This window comes from Triturus cristatus, chromosome 9, assembly GCF_964204655.1.
Source record: "Triturus cristatus chromosome 9, aTriCri1.1, whole genome shotgun sequence".
Taxonomy (NCBI): domain Eukaryota; kingdom Metazoa; phylum Chordata; class Amphibia; order Caudata; family Salamandridae; genus Triturus; species Triturus cristatus.
The window spans coordinates 397,353,687-397,378,128 of record NC_140592.1 but is presented as its reverse complement, the minus strand read 5'-3'; positions in this window follow the sequence as shown (position 1 = coordinate 397,378,128).

Here is a 24,442-nt window from a genome sequence, read left to right as displayed (position 1 = left end):
GGGACTGTATTGGGCTTTCCATGGGGAAAGGTGGATTGAGATTTAAACGAGGGGGGGACTGGATGTTTACAGAGTAATTAGGATTTGAAATTTAATGTGGTTTTGAAAAGGCAGATTCAATATTTTTATAGGTAATGTGTTAGAACTAGCATTTTTTGGTGTGATTTCCCCAGCCTTCTCCTTCTGACCTCCTGTTTTTGACTGTGTGCAGCATTTTGTTTTTGTTAGTTTTAGGACTCTGGGCACTTTGCCACTGCTGACCAGTGCTAAAGGGCAAGTGTGTGACTTGTATTGATGATTGGTTTATCCATGATTGGCATATTTTATTTTCTCGTATGTCCCTAGTAAAGTGTACCAGGTGTGCCCAGGGCCTATAAATCAAATGCTACTAGTGGGCCTCTAGCACGGATTGTGCCACCCACATGAGTAGCCCTTCACACATGTCTCAGACCTGCTACTGTAGTGTCTGTGTGTGCAGTTTCAAACTGCCATTTCGACCTGCAAAGTGTACCCACTTGCCAGGCCCAAACCTTTGTTTTTATTACAACTAAGGCACCTCTAAGGTAGGCCCAAGGTAGAACCCTGGCAGAGTGCAGTGTATTTAAAAGGTAGGGCATGTGCAGGTGTGATTTACATGTCCTTATAGTGAAATACTGCTAATTTCGTTTTTCACTATTGCAAGGACTATCTATCTCTCTCATAGGGGAACATGGGGATTGCCTTGCAATATCTGTTAAGTGTAATTTCCCATTGGGAGCAGATAGAGATTTGGAGTTTGGGGGGGTCTCTGAACTCCCAAATTAAAAGTACATCTTTTGGTGAAGTTGGTTTTTAAATTGCATGTTTGAAAATGCCACTTTTAGATCATAAGATGGGGATAAGCCCAAAGTCGATAGCCAAGAAGGGCTTAGTTAAAGTAGTGCAATAAAGATATGCTACCATCTCAAATGCTGCTATCCTCTTAAGCAGACTGTAGATCAACATTTGATTTCTTCGATCATGGTTATTTATTTAACCATTGCTTCCTTTGTTTAAGTATATCATTTTTTTCATTTCATTAAGTCTGAATTGTTTCTTACAAACAAGTCAAACAGTTGTGTACAAATATAAACAAAAATGCGGTGTACATAATAGACAGTTGAAACAAGTAGTGCAAACAAATAATTTCACATTAAAACACAAGAAATAGTACACCAGTCGGTTGTTTCTAAACCATTAGATATGGAGCACTCTGACTACATAAGGTTTATAGTTATTTGAGAGAGATGCTCGCCATTGGAAACAAACTCAAGAACAGTTGGGATTAAATCAATATTGCATATCCCTCAACACTGTCTCAGTTCAATGACTATATATTCCTCAACTGAAGAAGAAGAAGTCAAGTCCCAGATCGATTCATGGGGCTCTCCTCAGGGCTGTGACATGGTGTGATCTAAGAGTTAATAAAGAAAAAAAATGGTGATTACTAAACTCAAACCCTTCATTGTGTCTCCAATAGGTTTGTAATAGATCTTATCGGGTACCTAAATAGTATGGGCTAATTTTTCGAAAACGGGTTGGCAATTTTAGTGTTCTCCAATTTTCGTCCAAGTAAGTCTTTCCCCAGGCAGGGCGGTCACCTGTAGCAAATAAAGGTCACCTTAGAGAGTGTGCTTAATTAAAATACAAGTGTTTATCGCAATCGATAAAACTTCAATGAAGTCTCTTACTTTAACTGTAGCACTGTGTTTTTCTTTTTTCAGGTGCAGAGGCCCCCATGTGTTGCCAGTAGTTTCCTTTCCAACAACGATAATGCGAGGGATTGCTGTTTATCTCATGGACCTATTTATAGCTGCATCGCGCTTATTACCAAAACACCAAGTGCCAAGACAGTGCTACAGTTAAAGTAAGATACTCCATTGAAGTTTAATCAATTGCGATAAACACTTGTATTGATACTGGAAGGATGACTGACAAGGACGGACACCACCTAGAAGTAGCTGGGGACTTCAATGCCTTGCAGTACTTCATCTTGCCATTGTTGCCACTGAGCCGTTCACAGATGACTGCAGCGGGAACATCGACACACACAGCTCCGACCCCTGATGTGTCCGTGGCACACAGTGATGCTGCCCCATCACCTTCGCAGTCTGATGTACCAGTGGCACACAGTGATGCAGCCCCATCACATTGCTTCACCCATTCTCTTTCCTTATCAGATCAATGAGTTTGGTTATCTCCTCCACACGTCTAAGACTATGCATCTTTTACTTCTTCAAAATACGAAGCATTGAAGGAAATTTCAATCGAATCTTTGCTCCCAGTCTTTTGAGTTCTTCAATCCTTTCGCACAAATCCTGCTTTCTGTCTTCCATAGATGTACAAAATGTATGACCTTATGTAGAATGAAAAGTCCTTAGATACCAGAGCTTTCACTTCCAGTACCTTTGCAGGAATTTGCTCTGTACCTACACAAAGACAGAAATATACTAGGATTTTTCTTTGTTTCTTCTTATTAGGCCTCACCATGAAGTGTCCCTATATAGCAACTGGATTTTATATTTAAGATCTATATTTTGTGACCTTTCAACACTGTATCATGAAGTAAGTTAATCATATAGGGCCAGATGCATCAAGAAAGCATTTTGCGATTCTGAAATAGCGAATTTTACTGATTCGCTATTTTGGAATCGCAAAATGCAAAGTATGTTGGAATTGCAAAATATTTTGCAATTCCTTAACATTCCCTAATAACAAATTGAGATTTGCTATTAGGGAATGCACTATAGGCCCATAGGAATGAATGAGAATGCATTCGCAATTTGCGATTACCAAATTGGTAATCGCAATTTGCAAATGCAAACCCAAGGGTGCTAATGGGCCTGAGGCCCCCCTGATACACCACAAAAAAGGGTAAGTGTGCACATGTGGAGCATACACATGCCCCAAGCGCATGTGTGCGCGCCACATGGCACTTTGAACAATGCACTTTTGTGCATTTTTCAAATGATTCACACATTACCATTAACTTGAAGATGATGATAATATGTGATTCCTAAATGCAAAGTCGCATTTAGCGAATGCTACATGCATCACATTTAGGGAATCGCAAATTGCGATTCCCTAAATGGATTCACAATTTAGGTAATCGCAAAAAATTGTGTTTACCTATATTGCGAATGCAAAAAGGTACACACATTGCAAAAGGCCTTTTTACTTTCCCAAAAGCCTGGATACATCTGGCCCAGAAGCCTTTTATATTGTTTTTTCTACTGCTTCAGGTACAATTCAAAGGTTCGTAATTTTCTGACTAGCATGATTCTCCACTCTCTGAAACTTCACTACGATGGTTTTATTCTGCAATCTTACCTTTTTAATTGTTGAAGAGTTCTCAGGCACATCGGTTTTGATCATCTCTAAGATTCTGGATGCCAAGTCGTTGAGCTTTCTAGAGGAGGACATGCATTCTGGATTTCCTTCTAGTTCATTTCTTTGCTTAATTCTCATGGCATTAGCACTAAAACATTGCCATAGGATGTTCTTGCCAGATCTTCTGTAGTTCTCAAGTACCCCTACTTAAGCTTTTTCAGACTAAAAGGGTGATCATTATCTATCCCCTCCTTCATGTCCCCAATATCTGGGAAATTTAAGGCAGCAAAGCAATCAGAGGTTGAGATATTAGCGCTAACAATAAGGCAGTTAATCACAAGAATTATTATGGAAGCAAGAGCATTCTCATTGCTACCTGTAATCGCAGTCTTATTACTACTAACTTTAGGTATTGCTCCTGTTAATAGACCTGTTGATACTCCATTTGTTAACCATCTGAGCTCCTTACTCAAATTTCCAGTATCAGAGGTATTTGGTATAGGCATAAAGGATGAGTTGTCCAGAAATAACTTGACCACAAACCTCTCTACTTTTACATGACCTATATTTGACTAAGATGTGTGTTCAGTGCAGTTACTTAGTGTTGTAGGTCAGCTTTCCCACACCTTGCAAATCACTTATCTGTCCACACTCCGCCCAGAAGCTCTTTTTGTGACTTGGAAACTTTTTTCATGCCACCCAAGATGTAGTACCAGTAATGACGAAGCTTGATGCTGCTCTGCTTTTTTAGCTGCAATTTGATTTCACAGTCATTACTTCAGTGTTTCACATCCATGTCCTACAACAAAACGTATGCAAAAAATATGTTGATCAAAATGGTTGGACGTCTCAACTGTGACTATAGGTGATTAATAAACTAAAGTATACAAAAAGTGGTGGATGGAATGTTTGAACTAATCTCAACCACTGGTAATAACTTGGGCCGCATCCCAATCAATCATTATTTTGTACATCATGTCACCTCCGTTTGGACCCTGTTATACGCCATAGTGATTTGAAGGGAATTCAATAGTGTGCCCAAGGCTTGAGTAACAACATGGTACTTCTCATAAAACAGGTTAGTAATTCAGTCGGGTCAGTGTGCCTTGATTATTTTTAGAAAGTGTCTTGATTTCATAACCCCTTTCAATAATTTATATGTGCCCTTTTTGCCTTGGCTAGGTCTAAGATTTACTGAATATTTAATCACTGTAAGTAAATCCTCTGAGCCCATGTTTCTACTCCCTCCACAATCTACATTCACTGATAGAAATTTGAAAACCTCCTGAATTTCTCATATTCTTTGCCAATTGTGTTGTCTTTCCATCTATTACTTTATGTCTGTAGAAAACGTTAGTCTTTGCCTTCAGTCCCATCAAGTATCAGTTTGTCATAACTACTGCCTTCTTCATGGAGCACCTAGTTAAGTGCCAACAAAGTGTGTTGTGAGCTGTGTATTGACTACGTTAATGTCCCTTCTCAATAGGGCTGGTTGTGTGTGAACTTCAGTGTGTACTTTGCTTTTGCTTTCCCTCAGCTTTGGTCAACTTCTCCTGAAGTTTGGAATACATTTTCTGTTGGCTACCGTTATCAATGCCACTGGCTTCAGGGCATCACAATGTTTTATTAGCTTTCTCCAAATTATTTTTGAGCTCAGAGTATTCCTTTGACTGTTTAAAGGATCAGCATATATCCAGTGCCTTGATTACAAGTGCCCAGAAAGTTTCCATGTGACTTCCCATCCTGAACTTTCTGTTACTGGGGGACTGGTAATTAAAGGGGCAGGGAAAAACAACAGCTTGTAATATCTGAAGGGCCCACCAACTAGTGTTGCTTGCCCTATTTGAATTATCTAACAATTAGTACTCAAGTCCTAGGTGGTCGAACCTCCTATTTGCCCACATCAATGATACAGTGACTGTGACAGGATCAGAAACTGGGATATCACCCACATCAATCTGCTCTGTCGTGTTTTACATGCTTTTTGCATGTTTGTTAGCCAACATGTTATCCATATATGTACCGTTATAGAGGACCTGGGGGAAGGAGAGGTATTCAAAATGGGATGTGTGTGTCTTTTATGCATCCAATAACCTTTTATATTTCAGTTTTGGTTTCAGATAAACTGTTGCTGATCACAGAAACCACCTTCCTGAAGTTATGCCCTGGGTACCTGACATCATTATAGTCAGATGCACCTAAATAGTTAATACAATCATGAATTTTCCAGGAGTTTTCCTCACTAAAATTTGTTTGGGATTTGTAGTTCCTGTGAAACATAGGTGGCCTGCGCATATTAGTTATCATAACTATTCCTAGCAGGGCGTTGTCCTTTCTCCAGCCAGTCTTCTAGCCCCTCTTCAAAGTGCTACAGATACTGAAGACATTGGGAGAGGAACTCCTTTTGCAGTCTACAATGAGGATATAGTCAGATCAATTCTATGAATCTTATCCAGGGCACATATTGTTTTCCTTTCCTTCATCATTCCTTCTTTGATAAACGGAATCCTTTTCTTTGCACAAGATAGCCACCTCACCTCTTTTCTTAAGAATGGAAACCATGAAGCAAATACACACATTCATGTGTTTGAGCAAGTTCAGGGTGTGTACTCACGTTTAAGAGATGTTAAAACTTGCATCCATACTATTTGTCTTTCCTCCCTTGCTCTTCTCTGACACTTTTTCCTCCTCTGGTCCTCCAACTACTTTTTTTTAAATTGTTTTTATTATTATTAAAGTTAGGGCAGAACACAATCACATAAATGTCCATACAATTGCAGTATGTTGGTACATTGGCTTACGTCAACGCTCATAGCACTGTTACATCACAATACTGGTCAGGTCCCACCTACGGACCCATAGATATCGTCTCACCCCCTCCCCGTTTCAGATGGAAATATCCTCATTCGGCACCTCCTACTACTTTTAATACAAAAAAAAAGTAGTTGCAAAAGTAAATCATGACAATCTTGTGGGGCTGATATGCAATCAAAAAATCATCATTCCGCCAGACTTTCCAGGTGTGCCAGCATTCACCCCTTAACCCAGGAGCAAGAGAACAGGTCTGCCTCCCTAAATGATGGTGCCTGTTTACAATAGGATATTAGCTATTCAAAAGCATTTGCATTTGCGGTGGCCTCTAAACTTGTTGACTCTACTATCTTATTGGGTGTTACGAGAATCCTCTCATTACTCTCTTCTAAAGTAGGGTGATATCTTAGGAATCCAGAGACTCGTAAGATATTCTGGTCCCCTAGCAAGTCAAGTTTTCATCTGAATTGTTGATAGCATGGATTTTTCTGCGACAGATCAAAAACAGTAACCATGCACATCATGCTTCAGAGGGTACCTATTGGAATGTCATGGTCAGGCAGACACGGGTGAAACATATTAAAAACGCATGTGTGATCAGTGCATGTGGACAGTCATTTTGGAGGCCTTTGCAGTATCATAAGGGCAGTGAGAAAAGAAACGTTGCTGGCTCTGTGTTACACTGTAAGTCAGGGGCGCAACTAGACCTGATCTTCTGGGGGCAGATAGTACTAAACAGTGTTGGCGGGGCTACCATTTTGCACACTGGGTGCTGAGACAGTTTTAGAATACACGTTTGGAAGGCCAGATCTTTTGTCTTTGCCAATTCATTCCCCTGAGACACCGAGCACTGCTGGTGCTCAGAGAGTGTTCACCAGACCTGCAATATTCTGATGTTGCCACATAATTTCCAAAATATGCAACTTTCACAGTAGCTGTTGTTTCCAGCTCAAACAGATGAAAATATTACCTCAGGACAAAGTGCCATATAATTAGCATTTTTTGTCCTATATTTTTGATAAACTTGGTCCTTCAAGCTGCACAATCCTAGTAGACTGGACAATGTAAAACACGGCCGCGGTCCGTGCAGGTAAGCGTGGTGGGGGAATGTCGACAGACGACGGAATAGGATTTATTTATTTTTCCCTAGTCTGTCGTCTGTCAACTCCCCTCCTCCAACCGCCCTGCCCCACCCCATCCCTCCCTCCCTCACCGGGCTTACCTGCACAGACCGCAGCTGGTAATACCTTTGCACAGTGGCGACAAAATCTGTATCTCACACGTAACCGTAATTTTTTTTTATATTTCAAGGTTCCTTAATAATATGTGGGTTTAATAACACTGTTTTTTGTGCACTAAAAGCACCAAAACATGTAATACATGCATTTTTACTTGAAGATGTAATGACTTCTCAATAATCTCCGTTGTACCCATCAGTTTGGAGAAGAGATCATGTTGGGGATCAGTATCTTTTTTAATGTGGTATTTTCTGTCATCTAAGTCAGTGTTCAAATGGTTGAAGAATCTTTTTTCAGTTTTTGGGCCTGCAATACATCTCGAAAATGGCTATACACTGCTGTGAGAAAAATGAGGCTTGACAAAGATACACAGATTTAAATTTGTGCACGCTGCAACAGAAATTAATCAAGGGAAGTAGTGTTGGCGGCCATATTAATGAAGGAGCTGAAGCCATGTGAAAAATTCCATTTATTCTTGTTGTGGTGAGCATCAACAGCATAAGACACTTCTGCAGGATTTGATTGCTATAGTCAGAAGGAGACCTGTAAGTTAACCCATGTGTGTGGAAAAGTGTTTGCATGCCCATAGCCCTTCTGCACTCCTTTCAATGGGCACCAGTAGCTTCAGCCAGTGTACAACACCTGCACCCCAGCCAGTGTAGAGCTCATGTTCCTTCACCTGAACAGATGCCTGGTGCTTTCTGACAGGAAGGTGGAAGGTACAACTCGCAGTGTAGGGGAGTATGCAGAGCCTTTGTCCACTCAATGCACCATTATGGGAGTCCTTCCCTTTGTTTGTGGTGCCACCGCGCCATACATTAACTATTAGCGCACATGCACTAACAGGCTCCTGCAAGAAAACCCTCTCATTACACCATTGAAGTTGACCTGCCCTCACAAGCTACTTGCTTTACTCCTCCATCCACTCACTTCGAGGTTTGCCTGCTTCAACCACACCAGGAAAGTGGATACATAAAAAAGCCAAACTCCTTCAGTATCTGAAGGGTTTACTATTGATGTTCCATGTGAAACACATCTTTAACAGTTATGAAACAAAGCTGTCACATGTGCAACACCTTCACTCCAACCCTGTGCCCAATTGGCTATAAACAATGTGTGCTGATGGCCAAAATGTTTCTTTGAAGATTAGTATCAGCACCATCCACAAACAGCATTGCCAAGTGACACAGTGGATGGCAGACTTCTTACGAGGGGAGCAAAAGGAATGGGTGAAATATGCTGTAAAGTTTGCTCTGATCAATGTAGTCACCGCCTCCTACTTCCGCACCCTCAAAATGCTCAATATAATCTTCAAATGGCTCCTAGTCAGCACATGCAGAATAGTCACCCAGGACCTTATCACAAGCAAACTGGACTACAGTAACACACTCTCAGAATCAATGTATTCAATATCTACATGGAGCCCCTCACCAAGATACTCAATAAAGCCAACATCCCCTTCTACCTATATGCAGATGATACCCAGATCTACCTAGAAACTTCCTCTATTGATGACATACAAAGACTAAACCTCACCCTGAAAGAAATCCAACACTGGTTATCCCTCAACCACCTGAAACTAAACCAGGACAAGACGGAAATACTCATAATTTCCAACAAAGCACAGACCCCCCAAGTCACAGAAAGGCTAAAAAACCATTGATGCTCTAAATTGCAGCCTCATCCCAGCAGACTCTGTAAAATCACTGGGAATCACTCTGGACCCTAACTTAGACATGGTCAAACACATCAAAAATACTGCCAAGAGCGCTTTCATCAACCTAAAACTGCTCAACAAAAGAAAGCCATTCATCCCTCCCAATGACCTCAAACAAGTCACCGAATCCCTGGTTTTGTCTAGATTGGACTAAGGGAACGCAACCCTCACAGGCAGAGCAAAATCCCTCTTAGCCCCCTCAGAACAACTCTAAATGCAGCAGCCAAGGTGGTCACTGGAGTAAAAAAATATGAACACATCACTCCTGCTCTCAGAGAGCTAAAATGGATACCAACCGAAATGCGCGCCAGCTTCAGAACAGCCTGTCTCACTCACAAAGCCCTGCATTCCGGTAAAACCGCATACCTGGCCGCCAAACTCAACAAAGTCGGTCAGTCAAAGAACCTAAGGAGTACCAACACTCTACTTCTCATCCCGCCAAAAACTCGCAAACATAAAGCCTCATCACGTGCCTTCTCTGGAAATGCGCCCAAAATTTGGAACTCCATCCCAGTTCATATCAGGACTAACCCCTCCTTTCCAAAATTCAAAAGCCAGCTCAAAGACCTTTTCCTCAACCGATCTCTTCCGAATAGATAGCTGATGATTTACATTGAAACCCGCACACTGCAGTATACACACACTCTGTTAAGTGGACCGATACCTCTCTTACCTCTTGTCTCTCTTCGGTGCTCCCCCTCACCGATCCTTGATTTGTCACGAATCATGGAGTCTATCGGCTACTCTTGGTGTTTCCACTGTACTCGTCACGTATCTTTACATGTTATCTGCTACTCTTTATGTTTGAACTATACTCATCACAAATCACTATGTTCTACTACGGTCACTTCTTATGTTTGATTGCATCTTTGATACATGTTGTCAAGCGCTCTGATACCCTTGGGTCTGGCTAGCGCTATACAAAACTCCTAAATAAAATAAAAAAACAGCAGCCAGACTCATAATTGGGTTTTTTCCATGTTCACATCATCTTAACCAACAAAGTCCTCTACTGCCACCCATTCACTAAGCCACACGCAACACACCCACCGGACACTTCTGCTCAGCCTGAATCCTTTCCGTCTAGTTCCCCCTCATACAAAGAACCAGAGTTGGCTGTTGTGCTTTCCCCTACCTTGTGCCCAAAGCTTGGAATGACCTGCCCTTACACATTTGAGCTGCATCCCCAGTACTTGAGCTTTGCAAAAAACAGAAAATATGGCTCTTCACCAGGACAAGTCCCAGTCACAGCTGACATAACCTCTGCTTTCTCAGCACCAGGATACTCTCCAGGGTGAGCTGTGCAGTTCACAAATACCCTTACCATAATATAACATAAAGTTTGTCTTAGCTTTACTGTTGTGTTGCTGTTCATGCATCTCTCGCTCTGCTGTCTCCTGTGTCACACTCCATCTCTTTTCTTTTCCATTCCAGTCACATTTTCTTTCTCATATTTCTGTCCATATTTCCACGTTTAATTATTTTTTCACTACTATCTACTTTGTCTCTTTCTCTCTCTTCAACCACTTCTCTCAATCCCTTCCTTCTCACTGCCATTCTCCCTCTTACTTTCTCTTCCTCACTCCCTATTAGGAAGATTAACCTGGGTGAAATGTGTGTGATACTCCCACAGAACATCAGCTGGTCCTTGTTTTTCAGTTCCCACAGAGCCTTCGTTTTTACATTATGCCAATGAATGCTGAGAGAGCTCAACTCTGGCTGTGAACTGTCTCACCTCGATCTATGTCTGCACAGGGGGTCACAACTCTACAATGGAGTTCAACAGCATACTTGGAAGAGCTCAGCTCTCTCTGCCGAGGGTCGCAGTGCTATGTATATAGGGACTCATCTCCTGCTCAATGAAAGTAAATACCAATGGATACATGGTGTCTCCTCCATCCATGCAGTGGTTCAGCACTATGTATGCAGGGACTTGGCTGCATCTGTACTGGAGCTCAGCTTTATCTGCAGAGGAGTTTGTTCCGTTCTACAAGATGATGAGACCTGTTTGGGGCAGAGCTCCACTCTCTCTGCATGCTCAAGAACCTACTTTTCTATGTGGAATTTAAAACTTCTAGGTATTTTATTGACTTTGCCCTGCAAGAGTTTGGACACAAGGGGGCAGATTTATGTTTCCTGGCGCATCCCTGCAAATCAGCAGGGATGCGCCAGGAAAGATGCGTCACAAAAGTTACCCTTGCGCCACAATAGATGCACCGCATTTACAATGCAGCGCATTGTGGCGCAAGGATAAACAGATGCGTGACGCATCTGATGGCAGAAGGTTGGCGCATTGCTGGAGTTGCATCGCAAGCGCGACGCAGCTCCAGCAGGGCTCGGGGGTGCCCTACCGTTACAATGCTGCGTCAATCCTTACGCCTGCTTCAAGCAGGCGCAGGGTTTTGACGCAGCATGGCCGGAAAAGTGACTGAGTGAAATCTTGTAGATTTCATTCAGCCACTTTTTGGAGGCGTTCCTGCGCCGGAACGCCCCCCCCCCCCCTGTGCAGGTACGCCCACATGTGGCGCAAGCTTTACAACGTGATGCATATCCCTAGATGCGTCACGTTGTAAATGGGGCGCAACATGGCGCAGGGTTTACGCCGCCGCTGCGTCACAAAAGTGATGCAACGGCGGCGTAAAAGTGGTGCAAGTCCGGTATATATACAAGGTGCTGATCTCTATTTACCATCTCTTCATATCCCTCTCAATGGCACACCCCCTTCCTTCCCAGAGTGCGCTTTGTTGTGAATGTCTTCTTGATATGTATTGCTTTTATGTCATTGTGGTACGTGCTTTTGGTCTAAATGTGTAATAAGGAAATTTAAAAATAGCAGGGATGATCAGGCTGAGACAAGGAGACACTGATAAATATGAAACAAGACAAAGGTGAAATGGACAGATTGAGAAAAATAAAAAGGTAGGCTAACAGGGGAATAGGAGAGAAGGCAGCGACATGTGGAGAGTGTGACAAAAGCCACATAGGGCAGGATACACAGTGCTGAGGTCCTGGCCCACTACCTATGGGCAATACAATAGAAGTTAAACTGCACTGTAGCACATGTGAAGTAGGCTGAAGCAGAAAAGCAAAGTTAAAGAAAAAACTTAAAATTTGAACTCTTTTCTCTGAGCACCAAGTTTGAGTTTTAAAACAGGTGAACTCAGAAAAGAGGAGGGTGAGGTGGACCATGTCTCTGAAGCAGGTGTGTTAACCAACCGGACTACACTTTTTGGTTTGGATCCTTTGAAATGTGAATGTGTCTTGGATTTGGAGCATGCACCGTTCTCCCTTTGGATCAAGTTTTTCCAGACACCAACTGCCACTTGCAGAAACGGTAAGGATAATCAAGAGGTAGAACACACAAAGACAGAATGATGTGGCAGAAAGCTTTGGTGGGAGAAGTGCCAGGTGATGTGGATTCACAGTGTCATTCTGAACCCCCACTTCAGTCTATTATATGTTTGTCCACCAAACAAAAAAGCACAAGAGGCACAAAAGGACCTTCTGGGAGGTGGACTGTTAGATATCTGAGGGGCGTAGTTCAACTATGATCCCCTAATACAGGCACAACCTATTGTATTTAGCAGACATACTGCACAGTATATCTGCAAAAATGGGGGTGTCTGGGTGCACTTGAGTGCATCCCTGAAGCCAATGAAATGCCACAAAGTGCATCAGAGACAGGATCCCCAGTACTATCCCAACTTTCATAGCCCTGTGCTTCCAGTCAACAGGGCTGCTGGAAATATGTGATTGTGCTGCAGTGATGTTTTTCGCAAAATTATGCTACTGCTTCGTTTTTGCCAAATGATCCATAATTTGCAGGATAATCTCTGGATAACTGGATTTTTAACAAAGAATTATTTTGCTTCTAGCTCAAATGGTTCAAAATTTACTAAAAACACAGTGATGTGTTGCTGCATAGCGAAAGTCCCTTCGCAAAGGTTGACTGCCCCCCTTTCCGCTGCTTATTGCTCTGTTCAGGTGTTAAATTGGTCCAATGTGGTGCAGCCAATGCCCAGAAAGTATCAACAAGTGTAAAAATGTCAAAATAAGGAAATGATTCTATCACAACATGTGCTGCATTATGCTACATAATTTTCCTTTTCTTCTGCATTATTTAGTCAACCCATCCACATACATTTGGTCCTCCCCAATGCATAATTCCAGTGGCCCTGCCTATCAAGAAGCTGACATCTATATTAAGGCGGGTCTTCTCCTTTTCAAATCTACCCGTGCTGCTCCATCTGGCTCCTCGTTTGGAATCATGGCTTGTTGGTTCCTACGCCCAGCACCCGATTCCTGCTTTGCTGCTGCCAAGGAGTCTCTAAGTTGCCAGCTAAGTAAGCCAAGTAACTAACACAAAAATGTTATTTCTCTATGTGTTTGTGTATGTGTTTGTGTATGTGTTTGTGAAGGTGTTTGTGAGTGATTGAGAGTGAATGGAAAAGAGTGAAAGAGTGTGTGTTTGAGAGTGTCAATTAGAGTGTATGTGGGAATCAGTGTTTGGGAGTGAGTGTAAATAAGTGAAAGTGAGTACAAGGGAGTGAGTGAAGGAGTATGAGTGTGTTAGAACGTGTTATTGATTGGAGGTTGTGAGAGTGAGTGGCAGTGGAAGTGAACCATGGGTTTAGCTATCAATGGTGCAGTAGGTGCAGTTGCACCAGGGGACAGAGTTAGTGAGTGTGTGTACGTGTGTTAGTAAGTGAGAATGTGAATCAGTGAGCATGGGTACCTTTGTGTGTGAGTAACAGTGAGTGGGAGTGAGTATGAGTGAGGATGAACGAATGAGAGAATGTGTGTTAGAGTGTGTGAGAAAGAAGAGACTAAGGCCCAGATTATCAAAGGTTGCACACAATGCAGCGCAGCACCCAAAGTTGCTACGTTGCATGAGATGGAGAGAACAGTAAAGCACCACATCTACAATGACAGAGCACCATCATGCTCTCGCCATAGTGCTGGCATACCCAAATAAAATCAAATTCAACTTTATTTGGTTTCATTCATAAAAACCATAAAAGTTACACAGCATCTGGATCACCTTAAAAACATGATATAATAAAATTACATGCAGTTCATATCAGTAAAAGAAGTAAAAGATGACCCCATGGGTAAATTTCATATACTAAAAATAATAACATGAAAGACGGGGGTGTCTGCCACCGGATGAGGATACTAAGTTTACAGACATGCCCTTGTTCTCATAGTAGATTTCAAATAACCTACGGTGAAAAAGATACAGTCTGCCTTCAGCAGTTGCAGATACAAAAGAGCTGGGCGAAGCTGATTAAAATTCAGCTTCTTTAAAAGGGGGATTACAAAATATCTCCGGGGTACCTCATACAATTTGCAAAATAGCATAAAGTGTAGCAAGTCCTGCCGAGACTCACCGTCGCAGCCACAGGGTGCTAACACCTGACTTCTACTGCACCCTTTTGGGACAGCGAGTAGCGATTGGAACAAATCCAAATGAAACCTGACCAGTATGTGGACAATGACCCCAGGAGATAAGGCTCTGTTGATGGGTTTGTTTTTAGCATCAGGAATTTGCGAACACTAGGTTTTCGCACTTCTAGCTCGTCTCTTTCTAACTTCCTTAAACTGCTAAAAGCTTTCTTAACAAACTCCACATCCTTTTGTACAATCAGATCTGGCTTTAAGAAAAGTTCAGGACGCCCCAACTCTTCAAGGCAACCGCTAATATATTTCAGCCATGGTATTCGAGACATGTGATCAAGGCTCATACAGTCATTTATAATCTGCTGCCTAAGGACTAAATCCTTATTCAGCCAACACTTGAGCCAGAACACTAGGGGGCGCAAGGCCAAAGTGTCACATAAAAAAGGTACCCCCAATTCCTCACGAGCCACCAGGTTCGATAAACTACTTGGCACACCCAGCAAACGCTTTAAAAATATGTTCTCAACCACCTGTAATGCATCTGTGCCAATATGCTCCCAAATTTCACTGCCATAGCACGCTGTTGCTATACTTTTGGCCTGATAAGCTTTCAACATGGCCGCAATTGGGCGCTTACCCATCTTTACGGCAAAGTTGAAAATAGCAGCGTTTACCCTCATGAGCTCACCCTTTTTCTACTGAATGAGAGGTCCCCACTTCAGGCGATCATCCACTAAAACTCCCAAATATGAGAAGATGGGTGTCAGAGGGACCTTCTCAGGACCTACTGCGAAGACAAACTTTTTCTTGGGCCGTATCCCTACCTGCATTATTTATGATTTGGCATTGTTTATTGCTAGGTCTCCTGCCCCCATGAAATTGAAAAAGGTGTCAAGCAGGGATTGGAGTCCCCCAGCAGTTCTAGCTATAAGGACCGCATCATCCGCGTATAGTAGGACAGGGAGACCCCGTCGACCTACATATGGGAAGGCTGCCCCTGTGGTAACCAGGGCTCTATCCAGATCGTTTATATAGAGGTTGAACAAAAAGGGGCCAAGATGCAGCCTTGTCGTACACCCCTCCCAATTTTAAAATCCCTAGAGACACGAAGATCCTGAGCGTATCTTACTTTCGCCTTGGTGGCCCTGTGCAGATCCTCTAGGAAGTTAACGATGTTATCCTCCACCCCCATGGCCCTCATGGACTGCCACAGCTTGACCCAGTTGATGCAGTCAAATGCGGATGAAAGGTCCATGAAGGCCAGGTAGATCGTGCCTGGGCGGGCAATCATGTACTTACCGAGGATCATGTAAAGATTAAGGCATTGGGCCACAGATGACCGCCCAGGGCGAAATCCGTACTGGATATCAGAGATTATATTGTGCTCCTCTGCCCAGGTAGATAATCTTTGTAATAACACCCCTCCTATAACCTTTACCCCTGAGTCAAGAAGGGAGATCAGCCTATAGCAAAAAGTGCTATTGCGGTCCCCCTTCTTAAACACCGGCACAATAGTTGAAGTGGCCCAGGAGTCTGGGCAACCATCCCAGGCAGCAGCATTAAACACGGCCACTAGAACCGATGCCCAAAAAAGTGGATCCGATTTGAAGAGGTGTGTGGGATGCCGTCCGGGCCTGGCACCTTGTTACATGTCAGGCCGGCAATCCCAACCTTGACCTCATTCTGATCGAAAACCACGGCGGCAATATCCGCCACCCTAACTAACTGTTGAAATTGGTCCGTACGGCCCTTGAACATGGATTGAAAATGGGACACCCATTCTTCCTCGGTGATGTGGGAAACTAGGTCGCTACCTGTATCTTTCTCAACTAGCGGTCTAGTGACGATCCCCCAGAACCTTGAACTGTTTCTTAACATACTTGTCTCTAACAACTCCCTCCAGGCCTCCTCCTTCAGCACACCCCTGCGTATAGCCAGAACCTGTTTATATTCGTTACGACAGGCACGTATCAGTGGTTGGTTTCTCGGGGTGACCTTCAAAACCTCCTTCAGTTTTCGCGCCGCCTGAGAACAGGATGAATCAAACCATCCAGGATTTGAGTTCACTACCCTAAGTGCAGGTGCACTTAGGAGTTACCCTACCATACTGGTGATAACATTTAAGGCACTGAGGACATCCCTCGAAGAGGTACCTGACGCGACACAAAGTGCTAGTTCAACAGCACATGAGTCTCTTACCCTACTATGAAAGTCATCAGGGGAAACCTGTGTCCATTTAAGACGGCGCCTACCATCTGTAGATCTTAGTGTGCCCGGTATCACCTCCCTAGATTTGCTAAGAAAGAGTGGGCCACTCAATTGCACACAAAGGGGATTATGGTCGCTGTAGACACTTTCCTTAATAGTAAACCCACTAAAAAGGGACTGAAGGGTAGATAAAATTAGAATATAATCAATAAAAGATTCACTTCTCCTCCCTTTCAAAGAAGGAACAAGAGCTTTGCTGTGTGGGGCAGAGAGAGACATTAATGACATCAAATCGAATTCATTAAGGAAGTTGTTCTACCACATGCCGATGGCGATGCCGGGACGAAGAAGGCCTTGAATCCCTCCAAAAATAAATTACAATTCACCAACCATGTCTCCTGGAAACAGATCACTGAAAATTGCCTGACGAACTGCAGCCAAGTGGGATTCTGAAACTTATCTGCCAAGCCTGCAATATTCCACGACAAGATATTATTATTGGGTACACTGGGGACCAACACACTTTGCTCAGTTGAAGGATGAACCTTCTGCTCGGGCTGTATCTCTATGGCGGGCTTTACAGAATTATGTAGTCAGTCACACTCCTCCAGCCTAGATAGTGTAGAAAATCTATTAGATAACTCTAGAGGGGGTACAGGGTAGTGCCCAGCTGGCATACCCTATTGGCCTCCCTATTTTGACAACATGGTTTTGCAGGCTCTTTTGTTTTAGTGGGTACTTGGCACTTTTAGAACCAAAAGCACAAATTTCCCCCACGCCCCCAGAAAAGTCTGGACTACTGGATGGTCATTGAAGTAAAAAAAACTAAAAACTCTTCCATTTTAAGCATTTATTTAGCATTTATTACCCCTCACGTGAGTAGTAAGCACTATATAAAAGCAATTAGAAATCAAGACAATTTGGGATTTCTGCCTTGTTTGCTTAGGCCAGGCTTTCAGTTGGACAGACACCCACAGAGCTTCAGCATGGGCAACAGAACTTGGCAGGGGTGGGGGGACTGCCGCTGAAGCCCTTTCAGCTCCATGTGCGTTGTTGTATTAAAAAAAAACAAGTGACATTATTTATGCTTTATCAGAAACACGATGAGGGAATACATGTTGCTGGCTTCTTTTTGCATTGCATGCTATTTTAATGAAGCTCTGTTAAAAAAAAAAAAATGTTGGTCAGACCTTCTATACATTTTTTTCCTTGGCTTTGTGAAAAGCTTATATCAGACAGAAAACTGGGAAGTTCATATACTTGAATTTATCTTTTTTGTAAATTATGAATAAAATAAATTGTGCTAAGCGCCATACTTATGCGCCACAGTTCTCTTTGGACAACATTTTCAATATTGAACGTTCATCGCTTGAATTAATATCGGACAAAAGTGTCCAATTTATTTCTCATAGGATAGATGCATTTTTTTAAAAAACATTGCGTAAAGCATTATACAGTAGCATTATTCATTCTCCAATCTAATGGTTTGGTGGAATGTGCAAACAGAATTATTAAGGACCGCATTCAATTGGCTAATGCGTCTGACAGGGATAATGAGTACATGCTTAAAGAGAAGTTGTGGCAGTACCATAATTCACCACACAGTGCCTCAGGTGGAAAACTTGAACTGCTGAGAGGCAGAGAAATAAAACTAAGCCTGTACCTGAGTGGTGAAGGTATTTTTCTAGTTCTGAAAAGTGCACTGAATCTCCTGCAGATGTGAGAAATAGAGTCCGAAGGGAAATATTGCATAATGAAGAGATACTATGAACAGAAGCATGGTGTAAAGAGATTGTTTGTGTGTGTTGACAATTACCTTTTGGTATGCCCAAGAAGGTTTGGTGACATTGAAGGAAGGGTTTTGATGGTCTGAACATGATGTTGGTATTTTGAAGTAAGGTGAGGCTGTTTTGTTTAATAGTTGTGACAATTTTATGCATCTTTTGGGAGGAAAACTTATGAGTGCACGAAGATATACAGGGTGCTTTGTTGAGGATGTGAATACGGATGGAAATCAGAATTTGCTTACTCATGAGGACGATGTTTCGAAAAACAGAATGATGGGACAAGGGAAGGTTCTCTCACCATTTGGTGAGGTTGTACATGAAAGTCCACTCGGAAACGGGAATTCGTGAGACTCTAAGTTATTCTTGATCTATTAGAGTGATCAAAGTTCTTACCCATTTTGAAAACTATCAATTGTACTGAATTTTTTTCTTTTTTCTTTTATTACCTTGGATATTTAGTTTTCTAGAGTGATCATTTATTACGTTCGCTTGTTTACAAGAGGGTAAAGTATGCGTTACACTGTTGCTGTATTTATTGTTGTTAGCATCTATTTATGTTAGCTTCATATGCTTTTATTGTTGATCATTACACTGTCATTTGTAATGTTTTTTGTGCTTTAGAACACGTGTTCGTGAGGCAGCACAGAGGAATTTCAGAGATGACCATTTGATCAGTTGTGGTCTTGCCTATGTTACCTCCAGATGGGTATTTCTAATCACCACTCAAATAAAGTTTCAAACTTAGAACTATGGCTTCTGTTTATTTCAGTGATGAAGACATTACAAAATATATCCATGAACATAACTGTAAAATATCAACTGTAGTAACATGACACTCTACATCAATCGACTCATCTACGTCACCTGCAGTTTCAGTTGACAATCTAGAAAACTGCCGGCCCCTACATTTAATTTACCCGAAATCATCCATGCTCAGCGATCATATGAATTGAGGGCTGGTGATCTGTTCTTAATTGGAAATGAGTTCCCCATAGTTAAGTCTTACATTTTTCGACTGCCAGGAACATACTTTGGCCTTCCTCTCTGTTGGAATATATTTTAAAGCTTCAAACCTAGACGTATGCCTCCTACTTCACCGATACAAAATATGATGATGAGGATTAGGGATGGGCAGAATTCGTGGAATTTGACTTGGCGAAATTACATGAAAACTTTACGAGAGTCTGTGGAATTCCACCAACGGGTGGGAAATATGCAGTTCACAATGCAATTTAGTGTAGTAGTGCAAGCAGCGATGAAAATCAGCATGAACGGCAGAAGGGTTGCACAAGAGTGTGTGGCCATTCAAGTCGATTTTTCTGCCGCTCGAGTAGATCATCTACTCAAGTGGCAGAAAATCTCCTTGAGCGGCAGCCCACTGACTACAACCGCATGCGTTAGAAAGCAGCACTGGGGTATGCCAACTCTTGATTGTGCTCACATCTTCTGGAGCCTTGCAGGAGAAAAAGTCCGCCACACGGAGTTTAGCAGATTTTGGCCCGAACTCCACATTAAAGAGTGACCAAAATCCCACCAATTCCGCGGACAGAACTAAACATTCAGCCCACTCCTAATGAGGAGGTGATACAGCTGATACTGTGAGCAGTTGACTTTCCGCTGTGGTACAGTGTACCCTCGTATCTTTGGATTCTGCAAGAGGAGAAGAGGCAAATGAAGGAGATCCGAAGGGTACTGATCGTGAGGTGGACCAAGACACAGTTAGCGTAAGTTCTGTATCTAAGGTAGCCAGAGGAGTGCTTCAGAGGGAGCCGCTTTGAACGTCACTGTTAGGTGGGGTCAGAGAGTGATATGTGAGCCAGGCATTAAAGAGGCATGCGTGGTCAGCGCATGTGTGGATGGCATGTGATGTCAGCAAGTAGTATGGTGGTCCTTTTCATTGTCTATACATTGTTAAGATCCAATTTGCCTTGTTCCACTTGGTGTGAGAGTAAAATGAGATGTAATAAAGTGTAGATACATTCCCAACATCAAACATGAAAAAGGGTTCATGTATGCAAAACTGGTTGCTATTTCTTGCTTTATCATCTTTATGACATGCTGATAACTGTTTGGGATAGACTGGAATTGAAAGTGTACATTGTAGAGATGCTGTTAGTTCATAACTTCATAAATACCCACCTTTTTACATCTGCTTCTCGGAACAGCATAATAAAGCCCTAGTTTCTGTCACCCTAAAGTTAATTCAGGTCCAACAGTGTCATGCCATACTGATACGGGAATACGTCATATACTGATTCAGTGAATCTGGTGGGTGTTATGTGTTATGAATTCTGTATCCTGGTATCACGGATAGCCCCAGTATTAATATGTCCTGGTGTGGAATTTCCACAGCAGCAAATCAAGTGCCATTATAAAGATGAGTTCCTAAGTAGTAACCAACACTGGGTCTCGAGGCCCACAAACACAGCAAGTTTTCTGGAAAACCACTGACTGTATAAATAATTCCATTGCGATTCTTTTAAAGCAAATTTATTGCATAGTAACATCCTGAAAATTCTGCGTGGCACCTTGCATTTCTTCCTGGTGATATTTTCTCTCGCCATTCTGATTGCACAGGTCAGAATGAAGAATAAAGATATGGGGGCAGATCTATGTTTCCTGGCGCATCCCTGCAAATCAGCATGGATGCGCCAGGAAATATGCGTCACGCAAGTTTACCCCTGCGCCACCACAGATGCGCCGCATTTACAATGCAGCGCATCATGGCGCAAGGATAAACAGATGCGTGACGCATCTGAAGGCATAAGGCGGCGCATTGCTGGAGTTGCGTCGCAAGCGCGATGCAGCTCCAGCAAGGCTCGGGGATGCCCTATCGTCACAATGCTGCGTCAATCCTTACGCCTGCTTCAAGCAGGCGCAGGGTTTTGACACAGCATGGGCTCAAAAGTGACTGAGTGAAATCTTGTAGAATTCACTCAGCCACTTTTCGGAGGCGTTCCTGCGCCGGAACGCCCCCCCCTGCACAGGTACGCCCACATGTGGCGCAAGCTTTACAACGTAACGCATCTCCCTAGATGTGTCACATTGTAAATAGCCCGCAGCATGGCGCTGGCTTTGCGCCGCCACTGGGTCACAAAAGTGACGCAACGTCGGCGCAAAAGTGGCGCACGGGGCTTATAAATCTGCCCCATGGTGCCATCGTGCTCTCTCCCTCTCGCACAACACTGTGTTTTTCTCATTTCAACTTGTGTCCCCAAATCCGAATTAACTGGAAGAATTTGTGCAACAGAGTTCCCATTTAAGGGAACTCTAGGACGAGGGATTAACTGCTTTCTTGCAAAGCAATTTGTCTGGGGAACTATTTCTTAGTGTTAAACAATAATATTTGTGACATAAATTATTGCAAACGTCACATATTTCCTCTCAAAGCAAAATACTTTCCTGTCAAATTAATATACAATCCAAATAATTTAACCAAAGCTTTCCATAGACCTTTGTGATCGTTTTGAAAAACAATGTACAACTTTGCAAAATCCTACTGAAGATATAAATTAAAATGTGCAAACAACAGTTACATAGTAGCGTGTGCATTTTCTACTTTCAAACTCTTCTACCCACGTGGATTTTCTGTGCATCCAGTACCATGAGGCCGAAAGCAAAGTAAACCTATTTGTAAATTCTTTCTCTTTAGGTTTATGTCAGTGATCTATGATTAAAAACATGAAATTCCCAAAGCCATTTGAACGCTATAAATCTATTATTCATGATAAACCAATCCAAAGTGATTTATAATTCTTAAGTATACCAGACCTATTATTACTGCGGTGTGAGAAATCCATCAAACCATCAGTAGCCCGGACATATGCTGTCAGTGCTCTCCTTTAGAGTTCTACCTAATGGCAGCAGGTCACTTGCATGCAGGGGAAGCTATTCTCAAGGTCCCCTGGGTTGTTTCCCAGGGAGCATTTCAGTCTGTTCTTGGCTAAGCCACCCCCTGGAAAAAGATAAGGTTGTGCTTCTAAAATTCCTATTAATAAGCCTGGTTCTGCTTTGAAAACTCCAGGAATTTCCAGGTCTTGCATTAAATGAGTGAAGATTTGTAGAGATCTCCAGTGGCCATGAAGAAGAGTGGCAGGCTCTTCTATCAGACCCTCCAGCATTTTGCGATTCATGAAATCATCGCGAAATCAGCCAAGGAGCACAATGAACGCAATATTTACCATTTTGGCGGCAAAGTAAAGTCTCCCAGCAGACAGAAAAAAAATGTGACTTCTTATTGGCTGTACACACACGTAACAAACTGGCACATGCATCAACAAAGACTTTTGCGATTCCTTAATTGCGATTTTTAAGGAATCGCAATTAAGGAATTGCAAAAGCCTATGCATGTAGGAATCGCTATAAAAATAGCGATTCCACAAATTCCTTAATTGCGACTCGCAAATTGCGAGTCGCAATTAAGGAATGCCGTCCCATTCATTCCTATGGGCCTCCAGGCCCATAGGAATGAATTGGAGATTGCATGAGCAAATTGCGAGTACCAGTAGGTACTCGCAAATTGCTCATGCAATTTCAAGGGTGCAAGGGTGTCAAAATGACACCCTATTGCACCCCTGAAATTGATCTGTGCACATATGTTGCACACACACATGCTCTAAGGGCATGTGTGTGCACAACATGAAACTTTGAAAAATGCACAAAAGTGCATTTTTCAAAGTTTTTGCAAATTACCATGAAGTTCAACTTCATGGTAATTTGCTCCCCCTATTGGCAAAATCGCTAATTTTTTAACTTTAATGCATTGCATTTAAGGAATCTCAATTTGGGATTCCTTAAATGCAATCGCAATTTAAGGAATCGCTATTTAGAGATTCCTTAAATTGCGATTTTTGCATTTGGGATGATGCATTCCAAATGCAAAAATGCCGGTGGCAAAGGGGCAGATTCTGCTAATCTGCCCGTTTGCGACCAGTTTTCTCGTTGATGCATGTGGCCCTAAGTGTCGCTGTACAGCCTTAATACCTGCTTTCTCCTGTTGCATACATGTTTCTATCCTCACCAAATAATGTTTTCGATCCATGTATCTGTTCAATTAATAATCATATACATTCTTCTTTTCTTTCCAGCAGTATCATATTTTTAAGACTGGGATGTTATTGATAATATGCAACGACATTTATGAGGCAGCATTAAGCCACAAAAGTGGCTTAGTGCTGCCTTGTAAATGTGGAGCAGGCACCTGCGCCACGGAACGTCACAAAAAGTGATGTTGCGGTGAGGGAAGGGGCCTCTGAGGCCCCCAAGGTTTATATCCCACAGATCATAAGGTGAGAGGGAGGCTGTGCTATGCGGGCCGACATAGAGGAGGGGGCATGTCACAACTCACAAATACCAAGGACAAGTCTCGGGCTGAGACAGTGTGTGCACGAGACCTGTTCTAATTCCAGACGGGTCACTTCAGAGCAGCATTCTGGAGTCTCTCCTTTTGTGCATGGGTCTGTGTGCCTGCACACAACCAGGCCCCTTTAAATCCATCTAGCACACATTTATTTATACAAGCAGTCGGGCACTGTACAGTCAATATTAAGAAGATAATATTTTGTATAAATATAACACTGTCAGCAAGTATATCAGTAAACTCAAATTAATTCAAATTTTCCTATACTAATTCACCACTAATCCTTTTGGTTTCTGGAGTAGCCTGCAACTCACTGAAAATCACTTCGACACCTTGTCAGGGGTAGTAAACTCTATATAAACGCAATTACAATTACCCATATAAAAAGAGTAAAGCTACTTTGTAGGGAAAACAGTGAGAGAACAGACTAGTATCACAGAGGTATTTGAATCTATCAGCGGTAAAAGCTGTCTACGGTCTCTGACTTTGTCAGCACTAAATGGTTAGGGTGGGCGGAATTTGCGTAGTCGCGCTATGCAAAGATTCGGGAAACAGTAAAAAATCTCCACGAGCA